A 15117-nucleotide genomic window follows, 5' to 3' on the forward strand; every position below is an offset into this window, starting at 1 on the left:
TTTTAAAGAATTGATTTGTTCAAAACTGTTCAACTATTGTGTTCTCCCTCTTTGAGTCAACTACTCACCACATTTTATGCACTGTATGGCTAGCTAACTGTAGCTTATCCTTTCAGTACTAGATCCTTCTCTCGTTATCTGATCCTTTGATTAGGTGGACAACATGTCAGTACATGCTACAAGAGCTCTGATAGGTTGGAGGATGTCCTCCAGAAGATGTCATAACTACTGTGTATCTAAAAAGGATAACTTTTTAATGTTTCACTATTTTTATTTTTATGAAATTGACTGAGGATCTTCTCTCTCTTTTTCTCTCTTGCTTCTCCTTAATTTTTTAAATAAATGTATTTAAAAACTGTTCCACTATTGTCTTTCTCTTTGAGTCAACTACTCAACATATTTTAGACAATGCAGTGCTAGCTAGCTGTTGTCACGTTCCTGACCTTATTTCCTTTATTTTGTCTTTGTTTAGTAACACCATAGTACCCTCCAAACTCGTCATCAAGCTCGAGACCCTGGGTCTCGACCCCGCCCTGTGCAACTGGGTCCTGGACTTCCTGACGGGCCGTCCCCAGGTGGTGAGGGTAGGTAACAACATCTCCACCCCGCTGATCCTCAACACTGGGGCCCCACAAGGGTGCGTTCTGAGCCCTCTCCTGTACTCCCTGTTCACCCACGACTGGGTGGCCATGCACGCCTCCAACTCAATCATCAAGTTTGCGGATGACACTTCAGTGGTAGGCTTGATTACCAACAACGACGAGACGGCCTACAGGGAGGAGGTGAGGGCCCTCGGAGTGTGGTGTCAGGAAAATAACCTCACACTCAACGTCAACAAAACAAAGGAGATGATTGTGGACTTCAGGAAACAGCAGAGGGAGCACCCCCCTATCCACATCGACGGGTCAGTAGTGGAGAAGGTAGAAAGTTTTAAGTTCCTCGGTGTACACATCACGGACAAACTGAATTGGTCCACCCACACAGACAGCGTTGTGAAGAAGGCGCAGCAGCGCCTCTTCAACCTCAGGAGGCTGAAGAAATTCGGCTTGTCACCAAAAGCACTCACAAACTTCTACAGATGCACAATCGAGAGCATCCTGTCGGGCTGTATCACCGCCTGGTACGGCAACTGCTCCGCCCACAACCGTAAGGCTCTCCAGAGGGTAGTGAGGTCTGCACAACGCATCACCGGGGGCAAACTACCTGCCCTCCAGGACACCTACACCACCCGATGTCACAGGAAGGCCATAAAGATCATCAAGGACAACAACCACCCAAGCCACTGCCTGTTCACCCCGCTATCATCCAGAAGGCGAGGTCAGTACAGGTGCATCAAAGCAGGGACCGAGAGACTGAAAAACAGCTTTTATCTCAAGGCCATCAGACTGTTAAACAGCCACCACTAACATTTAGCGGCCGCTGCCAACATACTGACTCAACTCCAGCCACTTTAATAATGGGAATTGATGGAAATTATGTAAAAATGTACCACTAGCCACTTTAAACGATGCCACTTAATATAATGTTTACATACCCTACATTGCTCATCTCATATGTATATGTATATACTGTACTCTATATCATCTACTGCATCTTGCCATCTTTATGTAATACATGTATCACTAGCCACTTTAAACTATGGCACTTTATGTTTACATACCCTACATTACTCATCTCATATGTATATACTGTACTCTATACCATCTACTGCATCTTGCTTATGCCGTTCTGTACCATCACTCATTCATATATCTTTATGTACATATTCTTTATCCTTTTACACTTGTGTGTATAAGGTAGTAGTTGTGGAATTGTTAGGTTAGATTACTTGTTGGTTATTACTGCATTGTCGGAACTAGAAGCACAAGCATTTCGCTACACTCGCAATAACATCTGCTAACCATGTGTATGTGACAAATAAAATTTGATTTGATTTGGTATGGTCAGGACGTGAGCTGGGTGGGCATTTTATGTTATGTGTTTCTATGTTTAGGTTCATTGTTAATTAGCCTGATATGGTTCTCAATCAGGGGCAGGTGTTTTACGTTTCCTCTGATTGAGAACCATATTAAGGTAGGCTGTTCACACCGTTTGTTTGTGGGTGATTGTTTTCCGTGTCAGTGTTTGTACCACGCGGGACTGTTTCGTTTGTTTAGTCTGTACCTGTTCGTGCGTTCTTCGTTATAGGTAAGTTCACATGTTCAGGTCTGTTGACGTCGTTTGTTGTTTTGTATAGTTTGTCAGTGTTCTTCGTTTCGTCTTTGTTAAAATAAATCAAACATGTATTCTCCACAAGCTGCGTTTTGGTCCGATCCATGCTCCTCCTCAGACGAGGAGGAGAACAACCGTTACAGCTGTAGCTTAGGCTTTCAGTACCAGATACATTCTCTCGTCCATCTTTGCACAACAGTGTGTTTTAATCAATTATTTGGTGATGTTGTAACGGCTGTCTACTTCCTCCTCCTCGAAGGAGTAAGGGTCGGACCAAAACGCAGCGTTGTATGAAGACATAAATGAATTTATTAAACAAGACGAACACTGACACGAAATACACTTGAATAACTACAAAACAACAAAACGACGTAGACAGACCTGAACATGGAACTTACATAATAACACGAAGAACGCACGAACAGGAACAGACTACATACACGAACGACAACGAAACAGTCCCGTGTGGTGCGACATACACAGACACGGAAGACGATCGCCCACAAACAAACAGTGAGAACAGCCTACCTTAATATGGTTCTCAATCAGAGGAAACGTCAAACACCTGCCTCTAATTGAGAACCATATCAGGCAACACATTAAACCCAACATAGAAACACATAACATAGAATGCCCACCCCAACTCACGCCCTGACCAACTAAACACATACAAAAACAATGGAAAACAGGTCAGGAACGTGACAGATGTGAATATATTTAGTATAGTTTCATCTAAAAAGGATATATCTTTTTTATCTTTCACTATTGACATTTTTATGAAATTCACTGAGGAGGATGGTCCTCCCTTCCTCCTCTGAGGAGCCTCCACTGATGTGTTTATGATATGTGAACACGTGCATTTATGAGAGTGTGTGTGAGGAGATCAGAGAGTGTGTGTGTGTCTGATTGGTTTTCCAAACAGTAATTGGTAGTGTATCAGACTCGGCGGTCCTGGCTTCTGGCTTCTGGCTCATGGCATTTCTCCCATACAACTCTTCACTCCAAAAAGACTATACGTGTGTGTGTATGTGTGTGTCCGTGTGTCTATCTGTCAGTGAAATATGTTTACTGTAGGTTAATGAGGCAATACAAATGTGATGTTACTAAATTGTGACTAAAATGAAAGGGCATTTAGTTGACTAAAATGTCATTTTCACAAAAACTACAGTAGACTAAATAATTATTCAAATTATAAAAATGTGACTTAATGATATTTTAGGCAAAATGACTAAGACTAGACTAAATCGAAAAAAGACTGGCAAAATGGATTTTGGAAAGGGTTAAAACATTAGGTTTATACATTCATTCATAATGGTTATGTTAAGGGTTAATTTTATGGATAGGGTTAAAACATTGTTTAGATATTCATTCAAAATGGTTAAGGGTTAAGGTTTGGGACAGTGAAAAACACAAAAAAACGAGTGTCTATCACTAGAATTGAAAACGCAACCTTTGGATCCAGAGTCATGGAATTACATCTAATCAGAGGTAATGTAGTATAAGTACAGTGCCACATCATTGATTTCATGTTCTGCCATGGACTCGTACAACCCTGCTGACGTCAATCCTTATCTTCACTACCAGGACTTTGAAGAATAATGTCTGACTTGGAATTTTGAGAGATTTACAGTGATGGTTGTGAAGTTTGGGGCTGTTTGTAGGACACGTGGAAGAGGAAACTGATCAGGGGGCAGCAACAGGGGGCTATGGTAACCCCAATGTATCAGCATCAACACTCCATCCCCCAATTACTGAGAAGCTTTCTGAGCCTTGGGTTAGTATCAGTGGAGGCTGCTGAGGGAAGAACAGCTCTTAATAAATCGCTGGAAGGGAGCGGATGGAATGGCATCAAACACCTGGAGACCATGTGTTTGATGTTTGTAATACCATTCCATTGATTCCGCTCCAGCCATTACCACGAGCCTGTCCTCCCCAATTAAGGTGCCACTAATGTCCAGTGGTTAGTACACACATGCAGGCACACACACACACAGAGACATGTACACGCACACACAGACAAATAAAGACTCAGACACACACACGCATGCAAGCACGCGCACACGCGCACACGCGCACACACACACCCAGCATTGATCTTCTTTTGACTCCTACAGCAGATCAGAAAGACTTTTGTCCTGCCTTTACCAGAAACATTCTTCTATCCCCATTAGGTTAATGTGTGTGTGTGTGTGTGTGTGTGTGTGTAAGGGAGTGTATACAGCTCTAGAAGAAATTAAGAGACCAGTGCAAAATTACCAGATTCTCTGTTTTTGCTATTTATAGATATGTGTTGGGTAAAATGAACATGTTTGTTTTATTCTATAAACCACTGACAACATTTCTCCCCGATTCCAAGTAAAAATATTGTAATTTAGAGCCACCCCAGGACAATCTTGTACGTGGCTTGATTCATGTGTCCTTCACAAAGACAAAGCTGCCTGATTCCAGCCTTGCTGAAGCACCCCCAGATCATCACCGATCCTCCACCAAATTTGACAGTGGGTGTGAGACCTGGAGAGGCCTACAAGCCACAGTCTCGCACCCACTGTGACATTTGGTGGACGATCCGTGATGATCTGGGGGTGCTTCAGCAAGGCTGGAATCGGTCAGATGTGTCTTTGTGAAGGATGCATGAATCAAGCCGCGTACAAGGTTTTCCTGCAAGAAAACCCCATTGAAAACCTCTGGAATGTGTTCAAGAGGAAGATTGATGGTCACAAGCCATCAAACAAAGCCGAGCGGCTTGAATTTTTGCGCCAGGAGTGGCATAAAGTCACCCAACATCAACACGAAAGACTGGTGGAGATCATGCCAAAATGCATGAAAGCTGTGACTGAAAATCAGGGTTATCTCACCAAATATTGATTTCTGAACACTTCCTAAGTTAAAACATTAGTATTGTGTTGTATAAAAATGAATATGAGCTTATTTTCTTTGCAGTATTCGAGGTCTGACAACATGCATCTTTTTTTTAAAATTTTGACCAGTTGTTGTCATTTTACAAATAAATTGTCTAAATTACAGTATTTTTATTTGGAATTTGCGAGAAATGTTGTCTGTAGTTTCTAGAATAAAACAAACATTTTCATTTTACCCAAACACATACCTATAAATGTAACGGAGATCCTCCTCCTCTCCATCTTCGGAAAAGGAGGAGTATTGAGGGAACCAAGGCGCAGCGAAGTTTGAACACATATTTATTAAACAAGACGAAAAACGAACACGAACTACACTTGAAATGATACAAAATAACAAACGACGTAGACTGACCTAAACATGAGAACTTACATAGACACGAAGAACGCACGAATAGGAAACAGACTACATAAACCGAAACAGTCCCGTGTGGTACGAAATAACATACAGACACGGAAGACAATCACCCACAACGAACACTGTGACAACGCCTACCTAAATATGACTCTTAATTAGAGGAACGCCAAACACCTGCCTCTAATTAAGAGCCATACCAGGCAACCCAAAACCAACACAGAAACAGAAAACATAGAATGCCCACCCAACCTCACGTCCTGACCAACTAACACACATAACAACTAACATAAATAGGTCAGGAACGTGACATTACCCCCCCCCCATAAGGTGCGAACTCCGGGCGCACCAGCACAAAGTCTAGGGGAGGGTCTGGGAGGGCATCTAACCACGGTGGTGGCTCAGGCTCCGGGCGAGGTCCCCACCCCACCATAATCCATCCTAGCTTCCATCTCCCTCTAAGAATGTCCACCCTCCTTTTACCCCCACAAAATCTTCTTAGTAACATCACTAATAGGGACAGCACCGGGACAGAGAGATAGATCAAGACAGAGGGATAGATAAGAATATAGAGGTAGATCAAGATAGAGAGGGAGATAATGATAGAGGGGCAACTCCGGACTGAAAGGCAGCTCCGGACAGAGAGACAGCTCTGGACTGATGGGCAGTTCTGGGTATCTAGCCGTTTCAGGCTGAAGGGCAGCTCATGGCTGACTGACGAATCTGGACGCTCATGGCAGGCTGACGGCTCTCGACGCTCATGGCAGGCTGACGGCTCTCGACGCTCATGGCTGGCTGACGGCTCTCGACGCTCATGGCTGGCTGACGGCTCTCGACGCTCATGGCTGGCTGACGGCTCTCGACGCTCATGGCTGGCTGACGGCTCTCGACGCTCATGGCTGGCTGACGGCTCTCGACGCTCATGGCTGGCTGACGGCTCTCGACGCTCATGGCTGGCTGACGGCTCTCGACGCTCATGGCTGGCTGACGGCTCTCGACGCTCATGGCTGGCTGACGGCTCTCGACGCTCATGGCAGGCTGACGGCTCTCGACGCTCATGGCAGGCTGACGGCTCTCGACGCTCATGGCAGGCTGACGGCTCTCGACGCTCATGGCAGGCTGACGGCTCTCGACGCTCATGGCAGGCTGGCGGCTCTGGCTGCTCATGGCTCGCTGGCGGCTCTGGCAGATCCTGTCTGGTTGGCGGCTCTGGCAGATCCTGTCTGGTTGGCGGCTCTGGCAGATCCTGTCTGGTTGGCGGCTCTGGCAGATCCTGTCTGGTTGGCGGCTCTGGCAGATCCTGTCTGGTTGGCGGCTCTGGCAGATCCTGTCTGGCGGGCGGCTCTAGCGGCTCCTGTCTGGCGGGCGGCTCTAGCGGCTCCTGTCTGGCGGGCGGCTCTAGCGGCTCCTGTCTGGCGGGCGGCTCTAGCGGCTCCTGTCTGGCGGACGGCTCTAGCGGCTCCTGTCTGGCGGACGGCTCTGTAGGCTCATGGCAGACGGGCGGCTTTGCAGGCTCATGGCAGACTGGCGGCTTTGCAGGCTCATGGCAGACGGATGGCTCAGATGGCGCTGGGGAGACGGATGGCTCAGATGGCGCTGGGGAGACGGATGGCTCAGATGGCGCTGGGGAGACGGATGGCTCAGATGGCGCTGGGGAGACGGATGGCTCTGGCCGGATACGGCGCACTGTAGACCTGGTGCGTGGTGCCGGAACTGGAGGCACCGGGCTAAGGATAAGCACCTTCCTACTAGTGCGGGGAGCAGGGACAGGGCACACTGTATTCTCAAAGCCCACTCTATACCTGATGCGAGGTACCAGCACTGGTGACACCGGGCTGAGGACAAGCACATCAGGATTAGTAGGGGGAGAATATACAGTGTGTTCAGGGCTCTGGAGACGCACAGGAGGCTTTGTGCGTGGTGCCGGAACTGGAGGCACCGAACTGGATACACGCACTACAGAGAGAGTGCGTGGAGGAGGAACTGGGCTCAGGAGACGCACTGATAGCCTAGTGCGTAGTGTAGGCACTGTAGGTACTAGGCTGGGGCGGGGAGGTGGCGCCGGAAATACCGGACCGTGGAGGCGTACTGGCACTCTTGAGCATTGAGCCTGCCCAACCTTACCTGGTTGAATACTCCCGGTTGCCCGACCAGTGCGGGGAGGTGGAATAACCCGCACCGGGCTATGTAGGCGAACCGGGGAAACCATGCGTAAGGCAGGTGCCATGTATGCCGGCCCGAGGAGACGCACTGGAGACCAGACGTGTTGAGCCGGCCTCATGACACCTGGCTCAATACCCAATCTAGCCCTACCAGTGCGGGGAGGTGGAATAACCCGCACTGGGCTATGCACTCGTACAGGAGACACCGTGCGCTCTACTGCGTAACACGGCGCCTGCCCGTACTCCCGCTCTCCACGGTAAGCCTGGGAAGTGGGCGCAGGTCTCCTACCTGCCCTTGGCCCACTACCTCCTAGCCCCCCCCAAGAAATTTTTGGGAGTTACTTACGGAAAAGCTTCCGTGCCAGACGCGTTCCCTCATAGCTCCGGTTCCTCTCTCCAGTAGCCTCTGCTCTCCTCAGTGCCTCCAGCTGTTCCCATGGGAGGCGATCCCTACCAGCCAGGATCTCCTCCCAAGTGTAGCAACCCTTTCCGTCCAATATATCGTCCCATGTCCATTGCTCCTTCTTTTCCTGTCCCTTACTCCATTTACTCCGCTGCTTGGCTCTGGAATGGTGGGTGATTCTGTAACGGAGATCCTCCTCCTCTCCATCTTCGGAAAAGGAGGAGTATTGAGGGAACCAAGGCGCAGCGAAGTTTGAACACATATTTATTAAACAAGATGAAAAACGAACATGAACTACACTTGAAATGATACAAAATAACAAACGACGTAGACTGACCTAAACATGAGAACTTACATAGACACGAAGAACGCACGAATAGGAAACAGACTACATAAACCGAAACAGTCCCGTGTGGTACGAAATAACATACAGACACGGAAGACAATCACCCACAACGAACACTGTGACAACGCCTACCTAAATATGACTCTTAATTAGAGGAACGCCAAACACCTGCCTCTAATTAAGAGCCATACCAGGCAACCCAAAACCAACACAGAAACAGAAAACATAGAATGCCCACCCAACCTCACGTCCTGACCAACTAACACACATAACAACTAACATAAATAGGTCAGGAACGTGACATTAAATAGTAAAACCAAACAATTTTGCAGTGGTCTCCTAATTTTTTCCAGAGCTGTATATCTGTCTGACTGCTTATTTATACAGCTGTGCCTGCCTGCTTGCATGCATGCACATGTGATGTGTGAACATATGCGCATTTATGAGAGTGTGTGTGAGGAGATCAAAGTGTGTGTGTGTGTGTCTGATTGGTTTTCCACACAGTAATTGGTAATGTATCAGACTTGGCGTCCTTGGCTTATGGCTTATGGTTTATGGCTTTTCTCCCATACAACTCTTCACTCCAAAAAGATAAGCAAGAGCCTGTGTAGTATATGTGTGTGTGTGTGTGTATGTTTTTGTGTGTCTCTGTGTGTGTGTGCATGCGTGTGTGTGTGTGCGTATATGTGTATACAGTACCAATCAAAAGTTTGGATACAACTACTCATTCAACGTTTTTTCTTTATTTTTACTATTTTCTACAGTGTAGAATAATATTGAAGACATAAAAACTATGAAATAACACATATGGAATGATCTAGCAAGCAAAAAAGTGTTAAACAAATCAAAATATACTTTATATTTTATTTTCTTCAAGTAGCCATCCTTTGCCTAGATGACAGATTTGCACACTCTTGGTATTCTCCCAACCAACTTCACCTGGAATGCTTTTCCAAAAGTCTTGAAGGAGTTCCCACATATGCTGAGCACTTGTTGGCTGCTTTTCCTTCACTCTGCGTTCCAACTCATCCCAAACCATCTCAATTGGGTTGAGGTCGTGTGATTGTGGAGACCAGGTCATCTGAAGCAGCACTCTATCACTCTCCTTCTTGGCAAAATAGCCCTTGTTTGGTCATTGTCCTGTTGAAAAAGTAATTATAGTCCCACTAAGCGCAAACAAGATGAGATGGCGTATCGCTGCAGAATGCTGCGGCAGCCATGCTGGTTAAGTGTGCCTTGAATTCTAAATAAATCATAGACAGTGTCACCAACAAAGCAGCCCCACACCATCACACTTCCTCCATTCTTCACGGTGGGAACCACACATGCGTTGATCATCCTCTCACTTACTCTGCGTCTCACAAAGACACGGCGGTTGGAAACAATATAATATAATATAATATTTGGACTCAACAGACCAAAGGACAGATTTCCACAGGTCTAATGTCCATTGCTCATGTTTTTTGGCCCAAGAAAGTCCCTTCAATTCGACCATGAAGGCCTGATTCAAGCAGTCTCCTCAGAACAGTTGATTTTGAGATGCGTCTGTTACTTGAACTCTGTGAAGCATTTATTTAGACTGCAATTTCTGTGGATGGTAACTCGAGTGAACTTATCCTCTGCAGCAGAGGTAACTCTGGGTCTTCTTTTCCTGTGGTAGTCCTCCTGAGGACCCTCCAGTTTCATCACAGCGCTTGATGTTCTTGAAATCTTCCGGTTTGTCTGAACATCATGTCTTAAAGAAATTATGGACTGTCTTTTCTCTTTGCTTATTTGAGCTGTTCTTGCCATAAGATGGACTTGGTATTTTACCATTAAGGCCATCTTCTGTATACCACCTCTACCTTGTCACAACACCTGATTGGCTCAAACACATTAAGAAGGAAATATATTCCACAAATTAACTTTCAACAAGGCACACCTGTTAATTAAAATGCATTCCAGGTGACTACCTCATGAAGCTGGTTGAGAGAATGCCAAGAGTGTGCAAAGCTGTCATCAAGGCAAAGGGATATATTTAGATTTGTTTTTATACTTTTTTGGTTACTACATTATTCCGTGTGTGTTATTTCGTAGTTTTGATGTCTTCATTATTATTCTACAATGTAGAAAATAGTAAAAATAAATAAAAACCATTGAATGAATTGGTGTGTCCAAACTTTTCACTAGTACTGTATATGTCTGTGATTTATGTTTACTATAGGTTAATGAGGCAATACAATTTTCATGTGACTAAAATGTTACTCAAAATTCAAAAGGCACTTGCACACTTGAACTATCTGTTTTGCAGATGCACGGTAACAGTTTATTTATTTTTTATTTATTTATTTATTTAAATTTTATCCCCTTTTCTCCCCAATTTTCATGGTATCCAATCGCTAGTAATTACTATCTTGTCTCATCGCTACAACTCCCGTACGGGCTCGGGAGAGACGAAGGTCGAAAGCCACGCGTCCTCTGAAGCACAACCCAACCGAGCCGCACTGCTTCTTTAACACAGCACGCCTCCAACCCGGAAGCCAGCCGCACCAATGTGTCGGAGGAAACACCGTGCACCTGGCCCCCTTGGTTAGCGCGCACTGCGCCCGGCCCGCCACAGGAGTCGCTGGAGCGTGATGAGACAAGGATATCCCTACCGGCCAAACCCTCCCTAACCCGGACAGCCCAATTGTGCGTCGCCCCACGGACCTTCCGGTCGCGGCCAGCTGCGACAGAGCCTGGGCACGAACCCAGAGACTGGGAGGCACACGGTAAAAGTTTAATAAAATGAGAAAAAAGAAGAAACCCGCAGACTGCTCTTGATAGTATCTTATAAGCTTTACGTATCGGCCTCACGGCTTATTAAAGTGATACTATCAAGAGCAGTGTGCGGGTTTCGTCTTTTTTCTCACTAAAATGTGACTAAAATGAAAGGGCATTTAATCGACTAAAAAGGCCTGCTGTTTTTCGCATTTTGACAACCACACTCAGTCATTATTCAAATGACAAAAATGTGACCGGAGCTGTGCTTGAATACTCATACTAACCACACTAACGGTACTGTTTGTGATGTAAATTGAGTATGGAGTATGCTTATTTGTCATAGTATGGATATAGGTTGTATGCCAAAAGTTCCCGGATGTCGTACTACATTCTCCATAATACGAAGTATACAAGCAGTGGACACTATTTCCGTGCTTTTAGGGCCCATAATGCAATTCTTCAGAAAATGGGCGATGCGTCCCAAAAAAATCTGAAATTGAATAAAATGGACGAAAATATGCAGGCGAAGTCCGACGAGAGCGGATGCAAATTCATTGCTTTAACTAATTATGACAAATGTTAAGAAAACATTGAGCAATGGAATAAATTAATGAATTTTCAAATAAGTTACAAATAAGTTGTGAAGTTTTGGGCTGTTTGTAGGACACGTGGAAGAGGAAACTGATTAGAGGGCAGCAACAGGGGGCTATGGTAACCACAACGTATCAGCATCAACACTCCATCCCCCTATTACTGAGAAGCTTTCTGAGCTTTGGGTTAGTACACACATGCACACACAGACAGACAGACTCAGATTTGTGCACACACACACACACACACACACACACACACACACACACACACACACACACACACACACACACACACACACACACACACACACACACACACACACACACACACACACACACACACACACACACACACACACACACACACACACACACACACACACCTAGCATTGATCTTCTTTTGACTCCCACAGCCACTGCTCAAAAAGGGATAGCAAATTCGAAAGACTTGTGTCTTGTCATTACCAGAAAAAGTATTGTAACCCCATTAGGTTAATGTGATTGTGTACAGGTATGTGTTCTGTATGGATTGTGTGTGTGGATTGTGTTTGTGTGTGTGTATATGTCTGTGTAGCTGCTTATTTTTGCAGCTGTGCCTGCTTGCATGCATGCACATGTGAGGAGTCTGAACTTATGAACATTTATGAGAGCATGTTTGAGGAGATCAGAGAGTGTGTGTGTTTGATTGGTTTTCTGATTGGTAGTGTATCAGCCTTGTGGCTTTTCTCCCATACAACTATAACTATCTCTCTCTCTCTATATATATAACTATCTCTCTCTATCTCTCTCTCTAACACACACACACACACACACACACTAAATTGCACACATATTTTTGGAGATTTATACCTTCGTCAGTCTTGCAAACATACTTTCATGAATCCATCAAACCAATAACTATGTATTCACATGGAAATCTGATCCCCCCCCCAAAAAAAACAGTTGGTACATTTACAGGCATAGTACATTTTTAGTAGTAAAATTATTAGAACATTATATTGCTGAAGCCGTTTTCCCTCATGTGTTTCCTTCATGTGTTTGCATTCTCCCCTTTATGTGCATAACTCAAATCCCAGTGCTAAGCACTACTTTGTATTTGTTTCTGTTTTACCCTATGCCAAATCTTAACCCTTGCCTTAACCACTCCAAATTATTTTTTGGTTTCACTTTTATGCAGTTTGATTGACAGCTACAGTATCATACAGTGGATTCAGAAAGTATTCAGACCCCTTGACTTTTTCAACATTTTGTTACGTTACAGTGTCAAGGCACAGATCTGGGGAAGGGTACCAAAAAAAAATCTGAAGCATTGAAGGTCCCCAAAAACACAGTGGCCTCCATCATTATAAATGGAAGAAGTTTGGAACCACCAACACTCTTCCTAGAGCCGGCTGCCAGGCCAAACTGAGCAATTGGGGGAGAAGGGCCTTGGTCAGGGGGGTGACTAAGAACCCAATGGTCACTCCGACAGAGCTCAAGAGTTCCTCTGTGGAGATGGGAGAACCTTCTAGAAGGACAACCATCTCTGTAGCACTACACCAATCAGATCTTTATGGTAGATGGCAGATGGAAGCCATTCCGCAATAAAAGGTACATGACAACGTGCTTGGAGTATGCCAAAAGGCACCTAAAGACTCTCAGGCCATGAGAAACAAGATTCTCTGGTCTGATGAAACCAACATTGAACTTTTTGACCTGAATGCCAAACATCATGTACGGAGGAAACCTGGCACCATCCCTACGTTGAACCAGGGTAGTGGCAGAATCCTGCTGCAGAGATGTTTTTCAGCAGTAGGGACTGTGAGACTAGTCAGGGTCGAGGGAAATATGAACGGAGCAAAGTACTTAGAGATCCTTGATGAAATTCCTCCTCCAGAGTGCTCAGGACCTCAGACTGGGGCGAAGATTCACATACTAACAGGACAACGACCCTAAGCAGACAGCCAAGACAACGCAGGAGTGGCTTCGGGACAAGTCTCTGAATGTCCTTGAGTTGCCCAGCCAGAGCCCGGACTTGAACCCGAACAAACATCTCTGGAAAGACCAGAAAATAGCTGTGCAGCAACGCTCCCCATCCAACCTGACAGAACTTGAGAGTATCTGCAGAGAAGAATGGGAGAACCTCCCCAAATACAAGTGTGCAAAGCTTGTGGCGTCATACCCAAGAAGACTCAAGGCTGTAATTGCTGCCAAAGGGGCTTCAACAAAGTACTGAGTAAAGGGTCTGAATACTTATGTAAATGTGATTTTTCATTTTTTAACATTTTTTTTTAAACATTTGCTAAAATATCTGAAAACCATTTTTTTCTTTGTCGTTATGAGGCGCCACACAATTGGCCCAACGTACCCCAAGGGGTAAAACAAATTAACACTGGTTCACACCATAGAGATACAGTACACACAATCATTATTTTCATTATCTTCTTTGGGGTTGGAGAGGCATATGGGGCATGTGTTGTGATGAGGTAGAGGAGGGGTGATTTGTGGAGTATTGTGGTAGTGTGGAGGTAAACGGAGAGGTTCTAATGACAAGGAGAGTGGGATGAGGGATGAGAGGAAATAAAGGTGTTGAAGAAGGCTGAGGCATGGTGTTGTTGTGATAGGGGATAGTGATGGATGTTATCTGCTGTTGTGATAGGGGATAGGGATGGTTGTTCTGATAGGTGATAGTGATGGATGTTATGTGTTGTTGTGATAGGTGATAGTGATGGATGTTATGTGTTGTTGTGATAGGGTTAGTGATGGATGTTATGGGTTGTTGTGATAGGTGATAGTCATGGATGTTATGTGTTGTTGTGATAATGATGGATGTTATGTGTTGTTGTGATAGGGTTAGTGATTGATGTTATGTGTTGTTGTTATAGGTGATAGTGATGGATGTTATGTGTTGTTCTGATAAGGGAAAATGATGGATGTTATGTGTTGTTGTGATAGGTGATAGTGATGGATGTTATGTGTTGTTGTGATAGGGTTAGTGATGGATGTTATGGGTTGTTGTGATAGGTGATAGTGATGGATGTTATGTGTTGTTGTGATAGGTGATAATGATGGATGTTATGTGTTGTTGTGATAGGGTTAGTGGTGGATGTTATGTGTTGTTGTGATAGGGGATAGTGATGGATGTTATGTGTTGTTGTGATAGGTGATAATGATGGATGTTATGTGTTGTTGTGATAGGGTTAGTGATGGATGTGATGTGTTGTTGTGATAGGTGATAGTCATGGATGTTATGTGTTGTTGTGATAATGATGGATGTTATGTGTTGTTGTGATAGGGTTAGTGATTGATGTTATGTGTTGTTGTTATAGGTGATAGTGATGGATGTTATGTGTTGTTGTTATAGGTGATAGTGATGAATGTTATGTGTTGTTGTTATAGGTGATAATGATG

Source organism: Salvelinus fontinalis, chromosome 8 (assembly GCF_029448725.1).
Source record: "Salvelinus fontinalis isolate EN_2023a chromosome 8, ASM2944872v1, whole genome shotgun sequence".
NCBI lineage: Eukaryota > Metazoa > Chordata > Actinopteri > Salmoniformes > Salmonidae > Salvelinus > Salvelinus fontinalis.